We start from the raw sequence: 27,942 nt of genomic DNA, 5'->3' as shown, positions 1-27,942 counted from the left end.
ACCCATGTCTCCTGCATTGGCAGGTGGATTCTTTACTACTATTCCCACCTTTTTGTTTTTCATTGACATGATTTAAATTGACATGTTGATGTCATCTTGATACAAGTACTCTCTGGGTTATTCACATGACCACAAATGGCCAAATACTGCTGGATGGGTACACATCCTGTGCCATAAATATTGGGTTTGAAGCAAGCTCTGCTACTTCCTGGCAGAGACTCAGCTTCCATGTGGGTGAAATAGGGGTAGTAGTGTTTCATCAGGGCACTGGGATGAAAGGAGTTGTCATCTGAAAACGTCCCCATTCATCCCTCAAGCACAGTATTCCTGCCTGTTAAGTCGCTTCAGTTGTGTCTGACTCTTTGCAACGCTATAGTCTGTATCCCTCCAGGCTTCTGTGTCTATCGGATCCTCCAGGCAAGAATACTAGAGTGGGTTGCCATGCCCTCCTCCAGGGAATCTTCCCAACCCAGGGGTTGAACCCATGTCTCTTATGTCTGCTGCATTGGCAGACAGGTTCTTTACCATTGATGCCACCTGGGAAGCCCTTTTAATATTCCTAGTCCCCCCAGATTCTTACCTGTTATTTAATTTTTTTAAGTTTTATTTATTTATTGGTTTCTTTTTGGCCATGCTGGGCGCGTTGTGGGTCTTACTTGCTGTGCACAGGCTTTTCTCTGATTGTGGTGAGTGGAGGCTGCTCTCTAGTTGCAGTGAGTGGGCTTCTCATTTTGGTGGCTTCTCTTGTGGAGCACTGGCTCTAGGGTGCGTGGGTTTTGTTGTTGTGGCGCACAGGTGCAGTTGTTAGCTGCCCCTCTGTATGTGGGATCTCCCCAGATCAGGGATCCAAACCATGCCCTGTGTATTGGCAAGTAGATTCTTAACTGCTAGACTACCAGAGAAGTCTTGTTCTTTTATTTAAAAAAAATTTTTTTTTCCAAATAAATAGTCTCCCCACCGCATGTGCTGTTGGTATGATGACGGACTCAGGTGACCACCTCTATGCTGGGCAAGCACCTTAGAAGCACAGGGAGCTTGGGCTTCAGAGCCAGGAAGGAGGTGGTTTTGAGCCACTGGGAAAGCTGGAGGTGCTCCTGTCACTGTCTCTCAGACATGAGGCTTGGCTTTTGATGTCAGTGCATGGGTGCCACCAAGATGGTGACTTGTGGGAAGTGGGGAGCCTCTCTTCCCTGGGCAGGCAGATCAGAGGCTGTGGTGTGGCCCCCAGTGGTGTGAGTAGCAACCTAGAGCATCTGGTAGCTCTGCAGGGTGGTGGCATCTGTGCTTTGAGGTCCTGCCCCATCTGGTCCTGGGCTTCCCAGGTGGTGCTAGTGGTGAAGAACCCACCTGCTGATGCAGGAGACATAAGAGATGTGGGTTCGATCCCTGGGTGGGGAAGGTCCCCTGGAAGAGGGCATGGCAACCTACCCACTCCAGTATTCATGCCTGGAGAATACCATGAGCAGAGGATCCTGGCAGGCTACAGTCCCTATGGGGGTCACAAAGAGTCAGACACGACTGAAGCAACTTAGCATACAGGCACGCATGCATCTGGCCCTGCCCAGCTGGTTGATCCCTCGCATTGCTGTAACACTTCAGCCAAACTCATACTCACTCAAATGTGACATGGACCTTCCCACGTCAGGCGCCTTGTAGGGCTGGCACGGTGCTGGGGCCTCAGAAGAGACGTAGAGGGTGATACGTGGGCAGCTTCTCCTGGATGGACTCACCTGAATGTAGTGTGTAACGAGCACGCTCTTTAATGCCAACAGAGGAAAGGGGTCCCGGGTACGTGTATGGAGACCCAGGCCTGTGTCTTTTGCAAATATACAAGTGCTTTCTTTAAAGTGATGTGTTGCCCAGGCTGAAGGGACAGCAGGTCAATGATGACTAGTTGATGGGAGGAAACCCATGTGGATTAAGGCCCATTCTGTGGGCTCAGTTCCTGCCCTCATGGGTCTTAAGCTCTGGTTGTGATGGAGAGAGGTGGTGCGATGAGCAGAGACCACCCTGTGGCAGTTGTTCAGTCGCTGAGTCACGTCCGACTCTGCAGCAAGCTGGTCTTCCCTGTCCTTCACTGTCTCCTGGAGTTTGCTCAAACTCATGACCATTGAGTCAGTGATGCCATCCAACCATCTCATCCTCTGTCGTCCCCTTCTCCTCCTGCCCTCAATCTTTCCCAGCATCAGGGTCCTTTCCAGTGAGTCAGCTCTTCACATCAGGTGGCCAAAGTACTGAAGTTTCAGCTTCAGCATCAGTCCTTCCAATGAATATCCAGAGTTGATTTCCTTTAGGATGGACTGGTCTTTCATTCAAATCTTAATTTTTTTTTATTCGTTCGCACAGATATTTATTGAATCCTATGTGTGAGTCACTGCTCTTGCACAATGGATCTATTAATAAACTGAGTGGTAGAGGGCCCTATCCTCAGGGAGCTCATCTTCTAGTTGAGGGAGGGATGTGTGTGTGTGTGTGCATGTGTGTGTTTATGGTGGTGGTGGCTAGAGTTTGCAGGTTTAAGTTGGTCACAAAGGGATTCTCAGAGAAGGTGATTTGAGCAGACACCTGAGAAGGTGAAGAGATGAGTCATCTGGAGACATCTGGGGGAAGAGCTAAAGCTGAGGTAAGTGCAAAGGCCCTGAGACCACTTCTCAGTTGCTGACTGAGAGACCACAAGGCTGTCACATGGCTGCAAGGGAGGGAGCAGGTCCTGGAGGATGAGGTCCCAGGGGAATGGGGCTCAGTTCAGGACTTGTCTGTGGCTCAGCCGGTTAAGAATCCACCTGCAGTGCAGGAGATTTGGGTTCGATCCTGGGTGGGAAGGATCCCCTGGAGGAGGGCATGACTCTCCACTCCAGTGTTCTTGCCTAGAGAATCCCATGGACAGGAGCCCAGCAGGCTACAGTCCATGGGATTGTAGAGTCAGACACAACTGCGTGACTAACAGGTGTAAGCCCTTGAGGGCCGGGGTCAGTGGATCATCACAGGCACTGGTACCTCTCCTATGTTGAGAGTTGCCCATCAGGAGCAAAGATGAGGAGGGGTGCCATGTAGGAGGGGCTTCAATTCAGGCAGCACTGAGGATGACCCGGCTAGGGTGACACTGGTAGAAGGCGTTGAAAAATGTTGGTTCTGGGTCTCTCTGGCTTACATCTCTGCTATCCTGGGCGGGCCACTCAGTGTCATTGACTTTCCATTTTCTCTATGCTGCAGCAGAGTTAATAAAACCTGCCTAGTCAGAAAGAAAAAAAAAAAACAAATATTGTACATTAATGCATATATATGACATCTAGAAAGATGGTAGGAAGAACCTATTTGCAGGGCAGCAGTGGAGACAGCCACAGAGAATGGGCTTGTGTGCATAGTAGGGGAAAGAGAGGGTGGGACGAATTGAAAGAGAGCACGGAAACGTACATTACCGTATGTAAAATAGACAGCCAGTAGGAATTTGCTGTTAAGAGGCAGGAAGCTCAAACCCACCAGGTGCTCTGTGACAGCCTAGAGGGGTGGGATGGGGTAGGAGGTGGGAGGGAGGGTCAAGAGGGAGGGGACATATGTATACCTATGGTTGATGCATGTTGATGTATGGCAGAAACCAACACAGTATTGTAAAGCAATTACCCTCCAATTAAAAATAAATTTAAAAAGAGAAACCCTGCTGCACAGGGTGGTTACAAGGTATCAGCCAAGCATTGGCCTGGCTCTGGAGGGGTCCTGCCCTTATGTCGCTGGTGCTGGAGGTTCATGTGTCACTGCTTCCATCACATCACAGGGAAAGGCTCTTATGTGGCTGAGGCTGCTGAAGCATGAAAACTTCATGCTGCGCAGGCTCCTCCAGCGTTGGCGGCCGGGGAGACCTTTAGAAAAGTTCTAACCTGACCTTCTCGTGTTATTGATTCGGAAACTGGGGCCCAAAGTGATGAGTTTTCCCATTTTCCACATAATTTGTCCAGCCGTATGTCGCATCTCACAGCCCCTGTGGATTTGTGAGGAGGCCGGTGACTTGTGGTCCAGTGTGAAGAAAATTGGATTATGGAGTGATAAATTAAAAAGAGTGCTCTATCTGTCTGTCGAACTCCCTGTAACTTTGGGTTCCTGGAGTTCAAGGTAATCCTAGAAAAGAAAGTAGAAGAAGGGTGGAAGAAAATAAAAGTTTGAGTTCCGGTTTGTAAGCAGGGAATACACTCCTGTTGGTGCAAGACTGAATCTCAGGAATTTCCTGCAGATGCTGGAGTGGGGTCGTTAAGTGCATTTGATTGCTCTGAAGAATGTGTGGAACTTGGAATTTGAAAAGTGCTTTATTTACCCTTTGTTAATTACTTTATATGACTAGGTCAACACTGCTGTTCAACAGGAGACCCCATGCTTTCCTTGCAGAATTCATCCTGGGTGTTTTTCCTACACTCTAACCATGATTCCTGCTGGGAAGTCCCCTGACCCCTTTCAGGGGTGCTGGTGGCCTGGCCAGTCTGGAAAGAAGCTGGGCCAGCTTTAGACACAGGTTCACTTGCATGAGGTCATAGGCCTTTGTCATGATGCAGATGGACAAGGAGTATGGAGGAACAGAGGCAGTCTTTTTTTAAAAAAATATTTTTATTTTTGGTGGCTCTGGGTCTCTGTTGCTTTGTGCAGGCTTTCTTTAGTTGCATTGAGCAGGGGCTCCTCTTCTTACAGTACACAGGCTTATTGCAGTAGCTTCTCTTGTTGCGGAACACAGGCTCTAGGGTGCCTGGGCTTCAGCAGTTGCGGCACACAGGCTCAATAGCTGTGGAGCATGGGTTTAGTTGCCCTGAGGCATGTGGAATCTTCCTGCACCAGGGATTGAACCAATGTCCCCTTCATTGGTAGGCAAATTCTTAACCCACTAGACCACCAGGGAAGTCCCAGGGGCAGTCTTGCTGGTGCAGAAATAGCGTTTGCACCTGCTCTCCGAATGTGCTGGGGTTGACTTTGCTCCATGTCAGGAGCCCATTCTGGTTGTTAAACCCTGAGGGCTTTTGCAGCATCAGTCCTGGAGAACAGGCCCCATAGGTCAGCATCCTGTCCACCCACAGGAGAGCGATCCTCGACTTCAGCTCTCTGTTTCATCCACAGCCCTTTAACCCCTTGTAACAATGTGATGAAACTTGTCTCCCAAACCCTCCAGGTTCAACCAGGATGAGATCGACTTGGTAGATGGGTTCTTCTCCAAACGGGATCCATGGGGTCTGAAATCTGTATATTCTGGGAGAGGGAGATGGTATTTCAACAACACTTTTTAATTAGGGGCTTATATTTTGAGGATAAACAATGAAACAAAACCTCCCTGTGATTCTTGGCTGAACTCATTTGCAATGGAAATGTAGTCTCATAAAACTAGACCTGTGCTTTTTTACCAACTTCCTGCTCTTCTTTAAAAGGGTCAGTTTATTACCCACGTTTGGAAGATTTGATAATCCTAATTGTTTGACCTTCCATTTCTCAAATCCCTCTCTAGGCGGTGAGGCTTAGGTCAGCCTTCCCCCGCAGATGCTCATCTTGCCTTTCAATTCTCTACCTGTTCATTCGAGAGAGCGCCAGAGTGACTTCACCTGGCAACGTAGCACGGGGACTCCTGGGCCGCTGCAGGCTCTGAGCGGCTCGCTCGTTACGCGGGACTGTAAGCCATGTGGCGCGTCTGCTGTGCAGCACTGCTTTTCCGGTCCCAGGGGGCTGGTAACTATGCTTCTGGAAACCTGGTACACGGAGGCATCTGGAATGTCAGCCTCTCCATATGGGAGCCTGTCAGGGCCTGTCATCAGGAGTCGGCCCAGCGGCCTCTGTGGCATCTTTATTGAATGTTTAAAAAAAAAAAAAAAGCACTACTTATAAAGTGAAAGGGGACAATTTGGAAGGGTAACATTCATCCTTTGCAAGCAGAAGCCTGAAAAGTGCATTCTCGTGTATAGGAAATCCCTCCCTCTTCCTTTGGTCCTTGTGCTTCTGTGTTTCCTGCCCGCCACACGAGACACAGCAGGCAGGAGTGAAGGACAGGGAAAATACCTGCCTCCAACACCTGTGTTCTAAGACGGGCCAAAAATGTTCCGATGAAAAATGTTCTAGAGTTGGAAAGCAAGATCTCGAGGGAGTCAGATGAAAACATCTTAAGGTGTGACAACTAGAAGGGTGGATAAACCTTTTCGGCACAGGAAAGAAAACGTCGATTGCATGAAGCTGCCTGCTTCACTGAAGTGACTGGCAGGTGGCTGGCAGGTCTGGGGGAGTGAACCAGGCCATATGTAAGAGGCAGGAGTGTGACCATCAAGTCTTGGGTGGCAGGGACTCTGCAGGACTCCTGCAGTGATGATGAGTGAGTCTGGATCTTAGCTCTGTCTCATCCAGCTGGGTGACCCTGGGCAAGTCTGTAGCATATTTCTCTGTTGAGCCTCAGTTTCCTTATCTGAATGCTGGCATAATAACAGGAATCTCATAGGATGGTGAAAGGACTCAGACAAACAAGTACATCAGAGTTCACTCAGGTACCTACCTGCTGTATGGAAGCTATGCATGGCTGAGATTTTGATCAAGACTGTTCTTCCATCTAATCTGACTCAGACCCAAAGGTTCTGAAAAACATGGCAGTCGCACAAGATCCAAAAGACTGTGATATCATTCCTTTTGCTTCAGCTTACACCTTGTTTTCTTGGCCATCCAGAAATGCTTTCATGTTAGCGTGGGTGGGCAAAATTTGGAGTGCTTGATTAACCCTGCAATTAATAAAAGTGGAGAGGTGACAATTGGTGTTACCGAGCTACAATCGAAAGCATTGCACTTGGCCTTTCTCCATGCAAACAGATTGGTGGAGAAGCCGCCCGTGGGGAAGAACATCAGAATGCAGAAAAGGGAAGCTGGTTGGCAAGAGGGATGCAGAACAAAAACCAGGGTGTCAAGACAGGTTGGTTGATTATTTCATTCAATCAACAGATTATTTATTGAGTACTTCCTATGTGCCTGATACTGTGCCAGGAACTGAAACTGTACATATGGACAAGGTAAGGCTTCTCTGAAGAGGCTCAGGCTGTTGTGGAGGTAATAGACATGTAAGCAATGAACTCTAACACTTAGTGGTAAGTGCAAGATTTGTTGTTGTCGTTTAGTCACTAAGCTGTGTCCGACTCTTTTGTGACCCTGTGGACTGTGGCCCACCAGGCTTCTCCGTCCATGGAATTTTCCAGGCAAGAATACTGGAGCAGGTTTACATTTCCTTCTCCAGGGGAATCTTCCTGACTCAGATGGAACCCAGGTCCCTTCATTGGCAGGCAGTTTCTTTACCACTGAGACACCTGGGATAGATGAAGTTTAAAGCTCATGGGTGATCAAAGAAAGGAGTGATTGGGTTTATGAAAGAGGAGAGAGATTTTTGACTTTACAGAAAATGTGGTTTGAGCCAGACCTTGCTGAGGATGAGGGGGCATTCTAAGCCAGGGGACCATAGGAGCAAAGACTCGGGAGGTGTGAAGCAGGGATTCATCGTTGTTAACGAGCACTGGGATGGAATTCCAGCTCTGCCACTTCCTAGCTGGGTGACTGGGCAGATCACTGAGCCTTCCTGGGAGTTTGTTTGCTCATCTGTAAAATGGGCATAAAGAATCCAGGTCTCAGGGGGTACAGAGAGGATTCATTCTTAGTTTGTGTAAGGCACAGCTGATCCAAAGTGACCCCTCTGGTAGCAGTTAGAGCCCTGCAGCGGCTCGAGTTCCTTGAGTGATTCCGAGTAAGAAGTAGCCAAGACTGGACTTGTCATTTGACACCTGATCTGGAATGCAAAAGTAGGAAGTCAAGAAACACCTGGAGTTACAGGCAAATTTGGCCTTGGAATATGGAATGAAGCAGGGCAAAGACTAATAGAGTTTTGCCAAGAAAATGCACTGGTCATAGCAAACACCCTCTTCCAACAACACAAGAGAAGACTCTACACATGGACATCACCAGATGGTCAACACTGAAATCAGATTGATTATATTCTTTGCAGCAAAAGATGGAGAAGCTCTATACAGTCAGCAAAAACAAGACCAGGAGCTGACTGTGGCTCAGACCATGAACTCCTTATTGCCAAATTCAGACTTAAATTGAAGAAAGTAGGGAAAACCACTAGACCATTCAGGTATGACCTAAATCAAATCCCTTATGATTATACAGGGAAAGTGAGAAATAGATTTAAGGGACTAGATCTGATAGATAGAGTGCCTGATGAACTATGGAATGAGGTTCGTGACATTGTACAGGAGACAGGGATCAAGACCATTCCCATGGAAAAGAAATGCAAAAAAGCAAAATGGCTGTCTGGGGAGGCCTTACAAATAGCTCTGAAAAGAAGAGAAGTGAAAAGCAAAGGAGAAAATGAAAGATATAAACATCTGAATGCAGAGTTCCAAAGAATAGCAAGAAGACATGAGAAAGCCTTCTTCAGTGATCAATGCAAAGAAATAGAGGAAAACAACAGAATGGGAAAGACTAGGGATCTCTTTAGGAAAATCAGAGATACCAAAGGAACATTTCATGCAAAGATGAGCTCAATAAAGGACAGAAATGGTATGGACCTAACAGAAGCAGAAGATATTAAGAAGAGATGGCAAGAATACACATAAGAATTGTACAAAAAGATCTTCACAACCCAGATAATCACGATGGTGAGATCACTGACCTAGAGCCAGACATCCTGGAATGTGAAGTCAAGTGGGCCTTAGAAAGCATCACTACGAACAAAGCTAGTGGAGGTGATGGAATTCCAGTTGAGCTACTTCAAATTCTGAAAGATGATGCTGTGAAAGTGCTGCACTCAATATGCCAGCAAATTTGGAAAACTCAGCAGTGGCCACAGGACTGGAAAAGGTCAGTTTTCATTCCAATCCCAAAGAAAGGCAATGCCAAAGAATGCTCAAACTCCTGCACAATTGCACTCATCTCACATGCTAGTAAAGTAATGCTCAAAATTCTCCAAGCCAGGCTTCAGCTATATGTGAACCATGAACTTCCTGATGTTCAAGCTGGTTTTAGAAAAGGCAGAGGAACCAGAGATCAAATTGCCAACATCCGCTGGATCATAGAAAAAGCAAGAGAGTTCCAGAAAAACATCTATTTCTGCTTTATTGACTATGCCAAAGCCTTTGACTGTGTGGATCACAATAAACTGTGGAAAATTCTGAAAGAGATGGGAATACCAGACCACCTGATCTGCCTCTTGAGAAATTTGTATGCAGGTCAGGAAGCAACAGTTAGAACTGGACATGGAACAACAGACTGGTTCCAAATAGGAAAAGGAGTACGTCAAGGCTGTATATTGTCACCCTGCTTATTTAACTTCTATGCAGAGTACATCATGAGAAACGCTGGACTGGAAGAAACACAAACTGGAATCAAGATTGCCAGGAGAAATATCAATAACCTCAGATATGCAGATGACACCACCCTTATGGCAGAAAGTGAAGAGGAACTCAAAAGCCTCTTGATGAAAGTAAAAGTGGAGAGTGAAAAAGTTGGCTTAAAGCTCAACATTCAGAAAACGAAGATCATGGCATCCAGTTCCACCACTTCATGGGAAATAGATGGGGAAACAGTGGAAACAGTGTCAGACTTTATTTTTGTGGGCTCCAAAATCACTACAGATGGTGACTGCAGCCATGAAATTAAAAGACGCTTACTCCTTGGAAGGAAAGTTATGACCAACCTAGATAGCATATTCAAAAGCAGAGACATTACTTTGCCAACAAAGGTGTGTCTAGTCAAGGCTATGGTTTTTCCTGTGGTCATGTATGGATGTGAGAGTTGGACTGTGAAGAAGGCTGAGTGCCGAAGAATTGATGCTTTTGAACTGTATTGTTGGAGAAGACTCTTGAGAGTCCCTTGGACTGCAAGGAGATTCAACCAGTCCATTCTGAAGGAGATCAGCCCTGGGATTTCTTTGGAAGGAATGATGCTAAAGCTGAAACTCCAGTACTTTGGCCACCTCATGCGAAGAGTTGACTCATTGGAAAAGACTCTGATGCTGGGAGGGATTGGGGGCAGGAGGAGAAGGGGATGATAGAGGATGAGATGGCTGGATGGTATCACTGACTCGATGGATGTGAGTCTCAGTGAACTCCGGGAGTTGGTGATGGACAGGGAGGCCTGGTGTGCTGCGATTCATGGGGTCGCAAAGAGTCAGACACGACTGAGCAACTGATCTGATCTGATGGCCTGGTATCAAAAGTGTGAGAACATCTCACATTCTAATCTTACCTCTGCAAATGCTCACTCACACCCTGGTTAAGCCACGTTCCTCCTTGCCCCCCTCGAGGTACCAGTCTTACCCTTTAAAACACAGCTACCCACTGGGGGTCCTGGTGAAAAGTAACAGACAGTTTATTCTTTCCTGGGGTGACTGTGTGGAGAGACCAGCATCTCGAAGAGATCAGTGTCTCGAGATTTGGAGACAGGACTGAAATAGAGTCAAGAGCTCGGTTCAGCACCTCTCTGGACCTGGAGTCGAATTCTGGCTCTTCCGTTGGTCAGCCTCATGGCCTTAGGCAGCTCACTTCATCTCTCTCAGGCTCAGTTTCTACATCCATGGAACTTGGTCTAAAATATATTTCTGTATCGAGAGGAGACATCTATCTTAAGAACTGGGATGAAAATTCCTTTGAAAGAGAAACCTGCCTTTGTGTATGAAGACATGTTGATAAGCTGAAACAGTGCTGCACAATAGAAATACGTATCAGGTCACATATGAGATTTTAAATTTTCCAGTAGTCATATTAAAAAAAAGAGTAAAAAGAAATAGGTGAAGTTAATTTTAGTAATATGTCAATATAGCCAAAGTATATTAAAAAAATTCTTGAGATATTTTAACTCTTCATTTCATACAAAGTCTTTGAAATCCGGTGTATGTTTTACATGTATAGCGCAATTCAGTTGATCAGTAGCCACATGTAGTTACGGCTACTGTACTGGACAGTGTCCACGTTGGTAAAAACCAAAGCCAAAGGTAAAGTGGTTCCACAGAGAAAGTGAATTTCCATCCTCCCTCTATCCCCATCCGCATCCCTTCTCTCTGTCTCTCTCTCCCTTATTTGGGTCCCCTTTCTGAGAAGGTAAATGACTTGTGAATGCTCTGGGTTGGTAGGGTTTCATGGGAAAAGAAGACAGGTAAATTTCATGGACAGATGTAGCAAAAGACACAGCTCACTGGGAATTCGCAGAAATTAACGAAAACAGCCAGAGTGCATTAAGTGCCTACTATATGCCAAGCACTGCTCTAAACATTTTACTGCCTCGTCTTATATAATTCTCTCAGAACCCTGAGGGGGAGTCATTACTCCCATTTTCAAAAAGAGAACACTGAGGGTTAGAGAGGTTAAAGAGCTTCACCTAGAGATGATACATGTGCATCAGAGCTCTGCTGTGCTAGATGCCTCAGAAAACCTTGGAGGGAAAAAAAATCATAACGAGACTCTTGGCTTCCAATAGGCATGGACTGGGAGGGAGGGCTGCAGCTGAGAAAGCCCCAGGAATCATATGGAGGCACCTGAAAGGAAGCCTTTATGAAAGAAGGAGCATTCTTAGTCTTCTTCTTGTCCGGGCCCATGCCTGGCCCACAGTAGCTGCTCAGTGAACATTTGTGCAAGCCAGTGAGGATGGTTTGGCATCACTGGCTGGGACGGCCCTAAATCCACTGGGGGTGGGGGGTCTACAGATGCCACTGGGTCATTATGGGATGGCTTTATGAATAATTTGCCATGGAATTAAAAGATGCTTGCTTCTTGGAAGAAAAGCTATGACAAACCTAGGCAACATATTAAAAAGCAGAGACATTACTTTGCCAACAAAGGTCCATTTAGTCAAAGCTATGGTTTTTCCAGTAGTCATGTGTGGCTGTGAGAATTGGACTCTAAAGAAAGCTGAGCACCAAAGAATTGATGCTTTTGAACTGTGGTGTTGGAGAAGACTCTTGAGAGTCCCTTGGACTGCCAGGAGATCCAACCAGTCAATCCTAAAGGAGATCAAAGCAGTCAATTGTAAAGGAAATCAGTCCTGAATATTCATTGGAAGGACTGATGCTGAAGCTGAAACTCCAATACTTTGTCCACCTGATGCACAGAACTGACTCTTTGGAAAAGACCCTGATGCTGGGAAAGATTGAAGGCAGAAGAAGGGGACAACAGAGGATGAGATGTTTGGATGGCACCACCAACTCGACAGACATGAGTTTGAGGAAGGTCCGGGAGTTGGTGATGGACAGGGAAGCCTGGCGTGCTGCAGTCCATGGGTTTGCAAAGAGGTGGACACAACTGAGAGACTGAACTGAACTGAGCTTGTGATAAGCCCTGGGGGAAGGGGCCCACGTGGCAAGGTAACTGGCATGTTCAGATCCAGGTTCATTCTTCGAGCTTAGGTCAAAGGCTGGTTTATACATCCCTCCCAAAGCTTTGTTTGTTTGTTTGTTCTCATAAATTCTAAAAATTGAACATATTCTACAATATTGTTTATTCTACAAGCAGCAAAGTACAAGAAGCATGCAGTGTGAAGCTTGGCATATTTTTACAAAGGGAGTCCACCTTTATAACCAGCTCCCATATCAAGAAGTAGGACTTTACCAGTACCCCTGGGCACCTGCCCCTCCTACCCCCTGCCCTGGCCCTCCTCTCTGCCTCCTTGCCCCTCGCAAAGGTGCTTGCCCTCCTGGTTTCTGATTTAATGGACTATCTTTTTGTGCCCACGCCTTTCAGTGAATTCTGAATATTGTAGTTATGGGGTTCATGGTCTCCAGGGTTGGGGTTCTAGGCTGGTTGTCCTGTCCATTGCATAGATGAGAATGACTCAGAGGCTGTGCAGCTTGTCTGGGTCTCATGGCTTAAGAATATGTCAGTGATTCAGACTCAGAGCTGTGGTGTGCCAAAGTCCATGCTCTTGACCACCCCCTGGGTTTTCTTCTCTGACGTTTTGCCTACAGTCCGGAGGTTAGGATGCTCAGGTTGAGATTGCTGGATTTCACAATATCCGGGTGTGGCTACCATGGTGCTGTACTGTATTTGTCCTGAAGGCATGCTTCCAGGCCCATGGGGACAAAAGGCCCCACCTCCCCTGCCAGAATGACTTGGCTGGTGGAGCCCATCCTGGGTGGGACTGTAGGAGGTATCAGCATTTGTAGCAGGGAGGGTTGTTCCTTGTGGCCCCATGCTTCCCATCTCCCCTTGCTGCTGACAAATGTGCTCAGGCTCTGGTGGGAGAAGCTTTCAATTAAACAAACAGCTCCCTCCCACTGCAGTGGAAGGACTGTGTGCTGCCAAGTTCAGGCTGAAGGCGCTGGTCGGCTCTGGGGGCACAGCTGGGGCTGCTGCCCAGAGCATGATGGATTTCAACACCAGTCAACGCTTGCTCAGGATGAAGCCAGGGGAGGGCAGTCCCTGTCCAGCTTGCAGGCCCCTGGGAATGGTCGGAGGTAGGCCTATCTGTGTCAGGCTGGGGAGCTTTTCTCTCTGTATGGAGTCGCCTTCTGCCCCCACCGCTTCCCATTCGAGAGTGACAGGTGGTGGCTGTCATTCTGCAGTTGGCCCTGGCCACGGAGAGATTTGCCAACAATTCTAGAGTGCAGATACCCCCAGCCTCTCCAGCTCAGAGAGTGCAGCCTGACCCATGAAGCTGTGCGTAGGCAGGCAGTTTCCTGAGCCCAGCTTTCTTTCCAACAGGATGGGAATGGATAGCCGGCAGAAACATAAGCGATTACACTAGGTTTTGTGCCCCTAGGATGGAAATTTAATTCAAAAAGGCAAAATAAAAAATCACCCCCCTGGAGGCAGTGGTGTTTATAGAAATAAAGACAGTGTATTATGATAATCCTAGCGACTGAGCTGTTGAACAACTTACTCTCTGCTGTCCACTGAGCCTAACGTCAGAGACTGGACAGTGTAGGTCTGGAGCCAGACTGTCTAGAAGTGGAGTCTAAATCCTCAGCTCAGCTGTGTGACCTTGGGCAAGTCTCTGTCCGTCTGTGAAATGGGACCATAACAGTCCCCAGTGAGGGTTATTGTGTTAATGAATTAATCCATGTTAGACACTTACTGTCTGACATGTTGACATCTCAGTAAATGTTCACATAACAATGATGAAGCACCAATACTTTGGCTACCTGATGCGAGGAGCTGACTCATTGGAAAAGACCCTGATGCTGGGAAAGATTGAAGGTAGGAGGGAAAAGGCTGGATGGCATCACTGACTCAATGGATATGAGTTTGAGCAAACTCTGGGAGGTGGTGAAGGACAGGGAAGCCTGGCTCATGCTCCAGTCCATGGGTCGGTCACAAAGAGTCAGACACTTAGCAACTGAACAACAGCAAATAATGATGAGGATGTGTATAGGGTCAATATCAGGTATTCTGGGTGGGTTAGTGGGCTTCCCAGGTGGTAAAGAACCCACCTGACGGTTCAGGAGGTATAGGAGACACTGGTTCAGCCCCTGGGTCAGGAAGATCCCCTAGAGGAGGAAATGGCAACCCACTCCAGTATTCTTGCCTAGAGAATCCCATGGACAGAGGAGCCTGGCAGGCTACAGTCCTTGGGATCTCAGAGAGTCAAAAACAACTGAGATGGCTTAGTATTCTTAGTTTACCCACTAAGAAACTGAGGCACAGACAGGCTGGGTTCCTGGCCCTGTAGCGGAGGTGGGATTTGAACCCAGAGCTGCCTGATGGCATGCTTTCCAATGAATGGTGATCAAAGTCTTGATTGGTTTATTTAGGATTTATTGCCTAAAGAGTGAATGTATTTCAGAACAGCCTCCCTCACCAAAATTGTTCCAGTAGAAACAGGATGAGTTCTATTTTATGACTCTTAAAATAATAAACATAACTATGTCTGTTAAGGGCTTCCCTGGTGGCTCAGATGGTAAAAAATCTGCCTGTAATGTGGGAGACCCAGGTTCAATCGGGAAGATCCCTTGGAAAAGGGGATGGCTATCCACTCTGGTATTCTTACCTGGAGAATTCCATGGACAGAGGAGACTTGCAGGACGCAGTCCATGGGATCGCAAAGAATCGGGCACGGACACGACTGAGCTACTAACACAAACAATGTCCGTTAAGCGCATTGGCCCATTCCAGCCTCTACATCTCTGTCGCCTTATTGTTTGGGCCATGTCCTCTGTGCAAAAGTTTTGAGATCAGATCCAGTTAGAGGTGCTGCTTTTCTCAGCAAGGCTGTCGGCCGTGCTCCTGAAAGACAAGCTGCCTTGGTGTGTGGGGGCCCTCGTGGTGGCATCTTTGGAGCCGGGGATCCTGCTCTTTCATCTGTGTCAATGCTGTGTGTCCTTCATGGGAAATATGCCCGTCACCCCAGCTGGCTGTCCCTCTTGTGGCCTGCCCGTGGTGTCTGTATCAGCTCTCACAAAGGCCCAAATCATCGAGGAAAGATGAGGTTTGGGGTTTAACAAAGGTAGGACAGCACAGTGCAGTCTGCGGAAATAATGTACAAAAATTTTCTCATTTAAGTTCTCTGAGCAGAGGTGGGAACACAGAGGACCGGAGGAGAGGCATAAGAGGGGTGGGAGAGAGAGAAAAAATACAGGATGGAATAGGGGGTGGGGACGAACTCTCGGGGTGGGAGAGTGAGAGGGGAGGGCAGGGGCAGGAGTGGAGTTGGAGGAGGAGGCGGGTACAGTGGGTGATTTGAACTTGGATTTTTGTGACATGAGCAGGACGGGGCGAGACCTTGCAGGAGGCAGATGCTCAGCCTGGTGGGAGCCGGGAGAGGAATGTGAGATGCAGCCGTGGGAGGGTGAAGAATGCGAGTCGATAGGAGAAAGGCTCTACAAGTTTGTTTTTTTAATTAATTTTTAAAAAATTGAACCATAGTTGATTTACAAGGTTGTTGTTAACAACAAAGTGATTCGATTATACACATAGATACGTTTGTTTAATGTTCTTTTCTATTGTGGTTGATCATAGTAATTTTTTTTTTTGTTAGAGATTTTCTTGGTTTATTAAATTTTTATTTATTTATTATTTTTGGCTGTGCTGGATCTTCAGCATGATGCTTGGGTTTCTCATTGTGGTGGCTTCTCGTTGCAGAGCAGGGGCTCCAGGCGCGTGGGTTTCAGTGGTTGCAGCACTTGGGCTCGGTAGTGGGGGCACACGGGCCCAGTTTCTTTGTGGCATGTGGTATCTTCCCAGAACAGGGATCGAACCCGTGTCCCCTGCATTGGCAGGAGGATTCTTACCCACTGCGCCACCAGGGAAGTCCCATATCATAGGATATTGAATATGGTACTCTGTGCTGTACAGTAGGACCTGTTGGTTTATCCATTCTCTCTATGAAAGCTCACATCTGCTGACCCCAATTTCCTACTCCATTCTTCCCCCAGCCCCCTCCCCTTGGTAACCACCAGTATATTCTTTATGTCCATGATTACTATTTTTATTTTGAAAGATGCTTACTCAAATTTATTTTTATTTGTTTATTTTTTGGCCATGCTGTGCCGTATGTGGGATCTTAGTTCCCCCACCAGGGATTGAACCCATGCTCCTAGCAGTGGAAGCAAGGACTGTTAACCACTGGACTGCCAGGGAAGTCCCTCTATGTCTGTGATTCTGTTTCTGTTTCATAGATAGTTTCATTTGTAACTGGCTGGCGGAGGCCCACTGTTGGCCACAAAACTAATAGGTGGCAGTTTCCTAATCCTGACCTACTGCTCCTCAGCCTTGTTGCCTCTCTGGCCAGAGGGCAACAAGCTCACTGAGCTGGGTCTGCTGGGTGGTTCGGTCGGGATGTGTGCAGCATTGCCCTCCCACATCAGAGCTTCCTGGGGATGCCAGGCCCCGGGGCCGGAGCAGGCACTGTTTGACCTCTTTCAGCAGAGACCACACCAGTGAACCTCACGGTGCTTTGTTAGTCGGGGGACAGCTCAAGCTGATGGAGGCGTGCCTCTGTTGTGCAATGCTCATGCCAGGGGTTAAAAAAAGAAATACTCATGTAGATCCAAGGGCTTTTTGTAAGCAGTGCAGAAATAATAAACCCAAGCACAGAGTCCAGCCACTTCAGGCTCGAGGTTGCACGTCCTTTAGGGCCAGGAGATCAACGAGGCTGCCAGAGGCGGTTGACTCTGAACCCTTCTGGGGGGCAGCTTCCCCAGCGCAGGGCAGAGGTGAGTGGGCATGTTTTCTGTTCATAGGATCCGATTTTAGTGGAAGGGGCTTGTTTGTTTACTTGGTGAGACCAATGCCACGGCTCTGTACTGTGGCCCCAGAACCACTCCAGTTGGGCAGCTTCTGGTGTGAGCGGGGCCTGGCCTCACTGTGCCCAAGTGTCACGTATTGTCCTCACAGTCCATGAGAACTCGCTTAACCAATGTGGAAATTCAGGCCCAGGCTGTAAATGACTTGCCCAAAGCTTATGTGCAGCTTTGGTGGCAGTGATGGTGATGATGATGGTGAGGATAAAGGAATAGGATCGTCAGGTTCGCTGATGGTGAAGACTGTGTTCATTCAACACTGTCGTGGCTAACGTGGATTGCGTGTCTGTGCTCTGTAACATCCCACTGGTGCTAGGAACGCCTATCAGGCAGATTCTCTGTGTCCTGTTTACAGTGCAGATAGCAGAGGTCTGGGTCAAGTCAGAGCCTGCAGTCTTTCTGCTAATCCACCTGCAAAGTGATGGCTGTGCCAGCTTGCTGAGTGTGGTGTGACCCTGTGGGTGGGTGAGTGGCCGGCTGAAAATTGGTGGCAGGGCACACCTTTATTCTAGATCTTTCTTCTTTGGCTCCCAGGAACCCATGTCCCCGGCTTCCTGGCATACCTTCCACCGCCTGTGTCCCCATCCCTTTTTCCAGGGCTGTGTCCTCCTCCATTGTTGGTAGAAATAGACTATCTCTACATCTGTTAATCGAGGGGGAGAGAGTTTAGCCGAGGACTTCCCTGGTGGCTCAGTTGTAAAGAACCCACCTGCCAATGTAGGAAACTTGGGTTCGATCCCTGGGTCACAAAGATCCCCTGGAGTAGGAAATGGCAACTCACTCCAGTATTCTTGCCTGGGAAATCCCATGGACTGAGAAGCCTGAAGGGCTTTAGTCCATGGGTTTGCAAAAGAGTCTTACATGACTGAGCAGCTAAACAACAGTTTAGCTGAATTAACACTAACCATCACTGGTTATCTATTAACTTCAGTTATTCAAGGCTCTGGCCCTAAAAGTATTTTTTCTGAAGATGACCAATTACTTCTGTTCCTTTCGTTATGGATGAGAAGTCACAAACAATGATTATTGCTGAATATCTTGTTGGTCACCTGTGGGCTTCCCAGAGATGCTAGTGGTAAAGAATCTGCCTGGCAATGCAGGCGACCTAAGAGATGTGGGTTTGATCCCTGGGTCAGGAAGATTCCTCTGGAGGAGGGTATGGCAATCCACTCCAGTATTGTTGCATGGAGAATCCCCATGAACAGAAGAGCCTGGTGGGCTACAGTCTGTAGAGTCATAAAGAATCAGACATGCCTGAAGCAACTTGGCATACATGCTCGTGGTTCATGCAGTGAAAAAAATCTAGTATTTAAGGGGAAAGTTGCGTAAAGAAGGCTAGAAAGGAGGAAGGAGGGGGGAAAGAAAGATGGGTGTGTTTGTATGTGTTGTAAAGAGGTAGGGTTAGATTAGCCTTAAAATAAGAATAAAATGCATCTTGAAATTAAAGATGCATTTCAGATGTCACCTGCTCTGAAACCATGAACTAGGTCTTCCAACAGCACCTCTGTTCTGACTTCAGAGTTAAGACTTCTCAGGATACATGGCAATCTGATCATGGGCATGTCCCTCCTGGGCTGGGGTCATGTCATTTATGCTGCCATTACCTGACACTGTACTGGCACATAGTAGGAGCTCATTAAATGTTTACTGAAAAGGCTTAGTACCTGAAAGCTTTGTAAGGGAGAAGCTTCATGTCACTTGGCCTGTTTAGGGCTCCAATAACCTAGTTACTCGTTTCCTGATTTCTGTTGTCCATATGGACCTGGGTCAGCCTCAATTGCTAAAATGAGCTAATTTAAATTTAATTTGAACTCATGGGATGTATGCAAGCCACCGCTCATTTGATTAATTTGTTTGTGTCAGCGGATAAGCATTTTAAGGGGCAACTCAGTACAGAACATTCTGTTTGGCAGGTGGACGACAAAGTAGAAAGAGGATACATGCGTTGAAACCAGACCACCTGAGTTCAGGTCCAGATTCAATACTCTTCTGGTTTTCAGTGGTTACAGTGGTTAAGAGGACAGATCCTGGGTTTGAGTTTGAATCCTGACTTCACCACTTAAACGCTGTGTGACCTCAGGCAAATTACCTAACCTCTCTCTGCCTTACTTTTTTTATTCTTCATTAAAGTGGGATAGCTTCATGGGGTTGGTGTAGGACTAGGATTTTTGTGGGGATTAAATGAGTTACTACTCTATGTAAAGCACTTTGCACCATGTTGGTATTTGTTATTGGTAAAATTTGCTTTTGATTAAGCTTCAATGCCCTCATGTGTAAAACCTGACTTTTTAGTACCTAAGTCTTCATCAAAGTGTGATGAGGATTGTATTAGTTTCCTGTGGCTGTTGTAACAAAATATACTAAGTCCTCGACATACAAATGTTCACAGAGAACATTCGTAAGTCCAATTTGTTTGTAAATCCAACAACGTTGGGCTTCCCAGGTGGTAAAGAACTCACCTGCCAGTGCAAGAGACATAAGAGATGCAGGTTCAATCCCTGGATCAGGAAGATCCCCTGGAGGAGAGCATGGCAACCCATTCCAGTACTCTTGCCTGGAGAATCCCTTGGACAGAGATGCCTGATGGGCTGCAGTCCATAGGGTCACACAGAGTCAGACATGACTGAAGCAACTTAGCACACACACAACAAAGTTAGCCTAGGTACCCAAGTAGCACAGTATGCTATACTGTAATAGGTTTATAATACTTTTCATGCAAATAATATGTAAAAACAAAAAAAAAGAAACACTTTTAATCTTACTAATCTTACAGTACAGTATCTTGAAAAGCACAGTAATAAAGTACAATAGCTGGCATACAGGGGCTGGCATTGCCTGAATAGGCAAGAATAGTTACTGACTGGAGGAGCGAGAGGAGGCGGGAGATGGTGGAGCTAAAGGATCATCAGTAGTAGGAAGTGGAGGGCACGCTGCAGTGTCACTCATGCCTGATGTTGATGGAATGTACATTTGCATCTTTGAAAGTTTGCAACTTGAAGGTTTGTATGTAGGGGACGAACTAGGTAGCCCCAAAGAAGAGAAATGTATTGTCTGACATTTTGGGAGGCTAAAAATTAAAAATTAAGGTGTGTCACCAGGCCCCAACTCCCTCTAAAACCTGTAGGGTAATCATTCTCGCTTCTTCCTAATGTCCGGTCACTTGCTAACAATCGGATGTTCCTTGGCTTGTAGATATATCACTCTAATCCTCTGTCATCACATGCCTTTCTCTCTGTGTCTGTCTTCACATGGCTGTCTTTTTATAAGGACATCAGTTGTAGTGGTTTGAGGGCCCATTCTCCTTCAGTATGATCTCATCTTCATTACATCTGCAGTGTCACTGTTTCCAAATTAGGTTGAGAGATTGACGGCAAAAGTAGAAGGGGCAGCAGAGGATGAGATGGCAAGATAGCACCACTGACTCAATGGACATGAGTCTGAGCAAACTCCGGGAGACAGTGAAGGACAGAGGAGCCTCGCATGCTGCAGTCCATGGGGTTGCAAAGAGTTGGACATGACTTAGTGACTGAAAAACAGCACCACCACCAGGAGTTAGGACTCCATCCTACCTTTTTTGAGCAGACAATTTAGCCCATAATAAGGATGAAATGGGAGAACCAGTAGGGCACTGAGCACAGAACGTTGAACGAAACGGTGTCAGTAAACATTAACTACGGTTGTTCTTAACTGTTACCCTGTCCTCATTGTCATGAGGACCGCCTTTGGCTGGATGGCTTTGGGTGGTTCTCTGGCCATCTTTGAACCCCAGTTTCCTATGTACTAAGTGTGAATAGTGTGGCCCATTGCAGGGTGGCTGAGGTACTCATCTTCCCAGATCTGCATTGTCTCATCTCCGAAATGAGAAGGAGGTAGACCCACGTTCAGGAAGGTCCCCCTTGGCAGCCTGGAGTGAGGGCAAGTGTGTACTGGTGGCTCAGACATACGGGGTCTCCTGTGTTTGCCCCTGCTTATTTCCTGCTGGTGCCTTGTAGCTCAGTGAGGTCAGGCCCCTATGGATGCCACTGTGCTGTCCAAGAAGCCTCTCCTCTCCCTTTTCATGGGGTCAGGAAGGCTCAGAGATGTCTAGACCTGAGAAGCCTGGGATTCCTCCAGATCCCCAGTTGCTTTGCATTCAGAACAGAAAAAAAAAATTTTTTTTCTTCACTTGGGAGCTGAACAGATTTGCTACAGAGAAGTCTATATCTATGGAAACAGCCCTAATTTTAGCCTTGCTGCACTTAATGCCAACTCTGAGAGTGCGGTGTTGGGTCAGGGCCCAGGGAATGGGGAGGATGAGCAGGCGGAAAGGGTCAGAACGGGTGCAGAGTAGCCAACTGACAAGCAAGATGCTGTGGCAATCTAAGTGGTCCACCGAGGGGCTGGGGTTTTCTTCAAGGAGAAAATGGATCTGAAGAGAAGGGAAGGATGGGCATGTATAAAAATTAGCACTTTGAACTGAGGGATCTCCTCGCCCTCCCCATCCCTATCTGAATTCAGCTTGTCTTCAGCTTGGTTTGAGACCCCTGTTTCCACTCTTGCCCTGAATTTGTACATCTTTTAGAATTCTCTTGAAGCACTTATGGCAGTCCACTTAGTTTTCAGGTAACTCTATGTCGTTGCTGTCCCGCATTTGTTTTTGAGGCCCTCAAGGTCAGCCATGGCCATTGTCCTGTGTGTGTGCTGAGCTTGCCATATAGAAGACATGCAGAAAATACTTAACGGGTGGAAATAGACATGGCTGGTGATTTCTGGGTGACCAGCCAGGCAGCTACTGGAAAGGGGCATTAAGCATGTGACTGTTACAAAGTGTACAGAAGCACTTTCAGTGGAAAGAATCCACTTGGATGGAGATAGAAGTTGCTGGGTAATTCTGCTCAGGACATGTTGCGGAAGGCCACAGCAAAACAAGGCCATATCTGGTGGGCATTGAGTGCTGTGGGTGATGGATGACATACATGGAGGCCATTTCAGCAATGCAGACAGAGCACGTCACTTTCCTTGGGTCAGCCCCATCTTTCCATCCAGGTCAACCCCTAGCAGAAATCACCATAGAATATAAAACAAGGGAAGGTTTCCCAGGTGGCTCAGTGGTAAAGAATCCTCCTGCCAATGCAGAAGATACAGAAGCCATGGGTTCAATTCCTGTGTCGAGAAAATCCCCTGTAGGAGGAAATGACAACCCACGTCAGTATTCTTGCCTGAAGAATCCCTCAGACAGAAGAGCCTGGCAGGCTACAGTCCGTGGAATCGCAAAGAGTTGGACACGCCTTAGTTGACTATGCACGCACCCACATATCAAACATAGGAAGAACCCTAGATTTCATCTACATCTGTGTGTTTTGAAGTGTGATAATCAAGACAAGCATTTTTATGTTAATTCTTGGTGATTTATTTTTATGTGTGAGACCTGTAATCATACATCCTGGTCCTGATGTGAGCATATGGATGGAGAGGTTGTTGGGGTGAATTCTGGTACTGAATTTCCATGTGCCTTGTATTCTTTTCAGCAGGATGAAAAGCAGTGTGGTTATAAACTTAGGAAGGTCATGTGCAAGAGATTGCAGGGTGGGCAGCACGGCCAGATCCCACTGCCCCCTCCTTTGAGTGACAAGGTGGTGGGTGAGACACAGGTAGACCAGATGGCCGTGATAAAGTAGTGACAGGATTAGGGCCTTGATCCATATCTCCTCCTGTCTGACCATCTTGATACATGAGGTAGAATATAAACTAGTTCCTACTGAGTATAAGTTATCTCATTTAATGCCACAAACAATGTTGTGAAGCAAACAGTGTTTCTTCTTACTACACCACAAGGCTGAGGCTGAAAGATTTGAAATGCCATGCTATGGCCTGCCTTGCTGGTAAGACAAAGATTCAATGATTCCACATAGCCCCTCCTGCGACTTTTAGCTGTGTCAGGGAGCTGCAAACCTACCAACATGAGCTTCAGGGTTTGGAAATAGAAGCACATTCAGAGCTGTGGTGCCATCTTCCTCTTCCTGGGAGAATTCTGCCCACTGAGTCCTAGAAGCCAGGCCAGCAGGCCAGTCTGAGGGAGGGTAGGAGTTTTCAGGGCACCCTCTTCCTCTCGGGTGACTCTGTGTGTCCAGAACCAGTGCAGGGCTATTTGCCCAGTGGGAGAGGTGGGTGCCAGCTTCCTGGCTGGTTCTGTTCCCCCCTGGGTACTGTAGAGGGGAGGGAGCCGGCCCTGTTGACAGCTTGAGTCAGAGCACAGCCCAGAATAGAAGCCGGAGGGCACGCATGTGAAGGCTTCTCTATCCCAGTTACTAGGGTTTCAAGATTCTCTTGTTAAAGATGATTAAGCTTTATACAGAACCCAGCTTGTGGACTGCTTGGGAATCATTTATTAGTGTTGCTTGGCAACAACTCTCTGAGCTAGCCACACCCATCAAAGGGTAGTTAGCTGAATCACCCAGGGCCCAGCTCCCTGCTTATGCATCTATTGGGTCTGCTCTCGGCTCCTTTCCTCCATTTGTTCATTCACTTTCATTAGGCACCCTCTTTGTAGCTACCTTTGTATTTGACAGCACTCCTTTTTGATTGGTGGGGATCTTTAATAGGTGGTTAAAAATGGAAATGTTGGTATTTCTGTTGCATTGACATCATCACCCCATTTATTGAGACTGTAAGCTTCATGAGGGCAGGGCCTTTATTTGCTTCTGTGTCTCTAGAGCCTAGAAGAATGTTGAGTACATAGTAAGTGCTTCATGAACATTTGCTGAAAAAAATGAGTGTGTGAACTGAGTATCTCTTTGGCCCCATGGGATGGGCTTTACATAAAAGTCTTTCTAATTCTCCCAACAATCCATTCTGTGTGTACCTGTCTGTCACTCACTGTAGGGTATCAGCTGGTGGCATTTATAAGCACTTGCCAGGCAGGTGATCCTCACCATGACTGAATAATACAGTGACTATTATCCCCATTCAACAGATGAGGGAATGAGGCACAGAGAGGTTAAATAACTTGCCTAAGGTCACACAGACCCTCTAGAGTCAAGCCATTTTTATTTACCTCTATACCATTGCAGTCCAAGAGAACTTAGTGCAGGATGGAACTCCCCTGTGTCTACCCTGTCCACTAGCCACAGGTGATTACCGAGCACCTGAAAGGTGTTAGTGAAATTCAGCATCTGGCTTTTAAATTTAATTTTAATTAACTCAAATGCCACCTGCAGCTAGTGACTGCTATATTGGACATTAAAGCTCCCTATGATGCTATCTCTAAATAATAGTAACAATAATAGTAACATTTATTGAGTGCTTTCTATATGCTGAAATTTTTTACATGCTTTCCATGTAGTAAGTGATTTAAATCAGTCCTCACAACCACAGATGACTGGATGTTAAGCACCTCTTCCCATCTCCAAGATTTTACAGCAAGAAACTGATGTAGCTGAATTCTACCCCAGGGAGAACTCTGCCTGAGTTTATAAGTTCTCACTGCCTTTTTTCCTATTTTCCATGAGTATCACCATAAAAAACAGGATTTCATTGTCCGAAGTGTTTTTCAGCCCCAAACACAATGTTGCCCACTGTACTTCTTGATAAAGGGGTCATTCCATTTGCAGACTTGCAAACTCACTGTTCCCACCCAATGACTCATTTAGGCTGAAAACATATACTTGAAATAGCGTTGGGTCAGTGTCACTCTGAAAACACATATAAACACACACACACACACACACACACACACACACACACACACAACAAGGGGCCAGTATTCCTTACCAGAATGTTCATTAATGTAAACAAACCAACCAAATGAAACCCACTTCTTGGTGTAATGGTGATAATAGTTTGAGGTGGGACTGGAAAGGAGAGAAAGGGGAGCTGAAATTTTCCATGTCTTGCTGGGTGAAACAGGTAACTGCAGCCTGTGGGCATAGTAATCAGACTTGACTACTCCCTTCTCGAGGATGGGTGGGTGAGAGTGAGCTCTGTATAAGGGCTGGGCATCAGAGGAGGAACCAGAGGTCACTGGATTTTGTTCCACGGTAGAGATCAGCCGTACTTGGGATAAAAATTCATCTGAATGTGTTCTGTGTGCTGGACTGGATCTGTCATGCATGCCTGTGGTTCATCCCGAGGCTGATCTTGAGGCAGGGCCAGGAATTGAGGTTAGGCGCAGAATTGGGGTAAAGGTGATTGGGAGAGGCACAAGGAAAGAGTGACAGAGAGAGAGGCTTGAGGGATGAGACCACATCAGGAGCACAGTCCACATGTAGGCAGTAGTTTTAAACCTGGGAACGCAGGTCAGGAGTGCTTTGGGTTTTGATCAAAAGGAAAAGGAGAAATGTGACGATAGACCTCTGTGGAAAACATTGTTTCGAGGACTTTGATTAACCAGTTAAATTCATGTTGTTTTTCCTGTTGCTGTCTCGACAGTCATGCAGCTTCCCAAACCATCCCCATCTCTTTCATCTCTTTGTTCATCTGTCCATTCATCCATCCATCTGTCCGTTCATTCATCCACCATCTATTCATTCATCCATCCATCCATCTACCCACCAATCCAGCCATCTATCCATCCACCTATTCATCCATCCACCAGTCCATTCATCTATTCATTTAACATTATGTCTTACCTCTTTCCGCAGTACTGGGGATAGTGTGGTGAACAGGTACCATCCCTACCCTCAAGGAGCTCACAGTCTTGTCTAGACATCTATGTTTCTGAAGAAAGTAAAGGAAGTCTTTGATGCTCTATATCCCAAAGCTAACTGCATCTTGCTGGTGTAGCTTTCCCTAATAACACGAAGCCAGCCTTGGTTTCTCTACTTACCCTCTCGTCTTTATCATACATGTACTTATTATGTGTATTGTGCTTTGGGATAGGTATTTAATTTATACTCAGTATAGCACTTTATTGAATCTTTATGGTGATCTTTTAAAATATGGGCCTCCTTGTCCTCCCTGGCCCAGTTCAATTGTAGTAGGCACAGCTGGGAATTATTGAGATAAATCAGATCCCTTAAACCTAGAAGGGACCTAAACAGTCATCAGTGATCTGAGGGGTTACTCTCAGTCTTGTCCTCTCTGCCCCTCTTAGATAAGGTCCATCTGGATAGATAAAATCATAAGCCACTGCAGTCAGTGGAAGAAGAAAGGGAAGCTCACCCCTCTCTGAAAATTACACCTCCTCCCACTTCACAGTCCCCTGGAGGTATAGGAGGGATTTGTTTGCCAGATTAACAAATGTGGGATTTTGCACATTTACTTTGCATTTAGGTAAACCTGATGTGAACATACCAGTTTGTTTGGCTACCAAAAAGAAAAAAAAGAAAATCCAGGTTATATTGCTGTCCTCGAAGTAGGGGACCACAATTTGTGATCTTTTGCAAATAAAGGCATGCCTGTGTGCATGCATGCCAAGTCACTTCAGGCGTAGACTGTAGCTCGCCAGGTTCCTATGGAATTTTCCAGGCAACAATAATGGAGTAGGTTGCCATGCCCTCCTCCAGAGGATCTTCCTGATTCAGTGATTGAACTCACGTCTCCTGAGGTTCCTGCCTTGCAGGTGGATTCTTCACTGCTGAGCCACCAGGGAAGCCCCAAAGGCATGCCTGCTGCTGCTGCTGCTGCTGCTGCGTCGCTTCAGTCGTGTCTGACTCTGTGCGACCCCATAGATGGAAGCCCACCAGGCTCTGCCGTCCCTGGGCTTCTCCAGGCAAGAACACTGGAGTGGGTTGCCATTTCCTTCTCCAATGCATGAAAATGAAAAGTGAAAGTGAAGTCACTCAGTTGTGTCTGTCTCCTAGCGACCCCATGGACTGTAGCCCACCAGGCTCCTCCGACCATGGGATTTTCCAGGCAAGAGTACAGGAGTGGGGTGCCATTGCCTTCTCCAAAGGCATGCCTACTCCCCTTCTAGTTCTAATAAAAACCTGAGCCTAGAACAAGTCCAAGGCCTGGCCCAAATGCATATTGGAATGGCATCGTCCAGGCCTTGTGAGGTGTCCAGGAGGCTGGGAGCAAGCCCAGAGGGCAGAGATCTTCAAACTGCTAAAAGAAAAGACAGTGACATTATAGGAGTTTCCTTGGTGTCAAGTATTTGAGTCATGTTGCTTCATTTTAATTGTCTCAGTTACCCAGGGAGGCTGGGTTATTTCTTCACTTTAGAAATGAGGAAACTCTGTAAGCCCAATGAAACCCATTTGGGACTTATAACCTTCAGAAGTAAGATAATAAATTTGTCTTAAGCCAAAAAGAAAAGAAAAAGAAAGAAAATCCCAGGGGAAAAAACCAAAGACTTAAAGAGATGACATGCCCAAGGTCAAACAGCTGTTGAGTAGCAGATCTGAGACTTGAACTCTACCTAATCTCTTGGCTCTGGTGTTTCCATCTGCCACCCTGCTGAGGCCCCTTGTGGAGGGAATGCCCTTTCTGGATGTATTCACACCATCTCGGGTTACTCAGCTGACTTCAGTGCCTGTGTTCTCATCTATAAAATAGGTTAAAAATAATAGTCTTATCTTGTAGATGAGTAAGGAGTAAGTGAGATTGTGCACATCATAAGCACTCAGCACAGTTTAGCTCTAAAATAAAAAGCTGTAATAGTGGCACGTCCCTGGTGGTCCAGTGGCTAAGACTCCATGCTCCCAGTGCAAGGGGCTTGGGTTCGATCCCTGGTCAGGGAGCTAGACTCCACATGCCCTTAACAAAAGATCCTGCATGCTGCAACGAAGCTCGAACATCCCTCGTGC

At 46.8% G+C, this 27,942-nt stretch overlaps 1 protein-coding gene across 4 annotated transcripts in view; it reads left to right on the top strand.

Moving 5' to 3' along the window:
- LARGE1 (LARGE xylosyl- and glucuronyltransferase 1) overlaps nt 1-27,942 on the top strand; it is a 611,943-nt gene that overhangs the window by 36,413 nt on the left and 547,588 nt on the right. Inside the window, exon 1 of one of the 4 annotated variants that reach the window (XM_086401202.1) lies at nt 16,990-17,131. The exons of the other annotated variants lie outside the window; for them this stretch is intronic. The gene's annotated coding sequence lies outside the window, so the exon portion shown is untranslated. Of the gene's footprint in view, nt 1-16,989; nt 17,132-27,942 lie in introns of those variants that run through there. 4 annotated transcript variants of the gene reach the window in all.

Source organism: Bos grunniens, chromosome 5 (assembly GCF_055505025.1).
Source record: "Bos grunniens cultivar Pamir isolate PY7600 chromosome 5, Bosgru_T2T1.0, whole genome shotgun sequence".
Lineage (NCBI taxonomy): Eukaryota > Metazoa > Chordata > Mammalia > Artiodactyla > Bovidae > Bos > Bos grunniens.
This window is presented reverse-complemented; position numbering and strand designations above follow the sequence as displayed.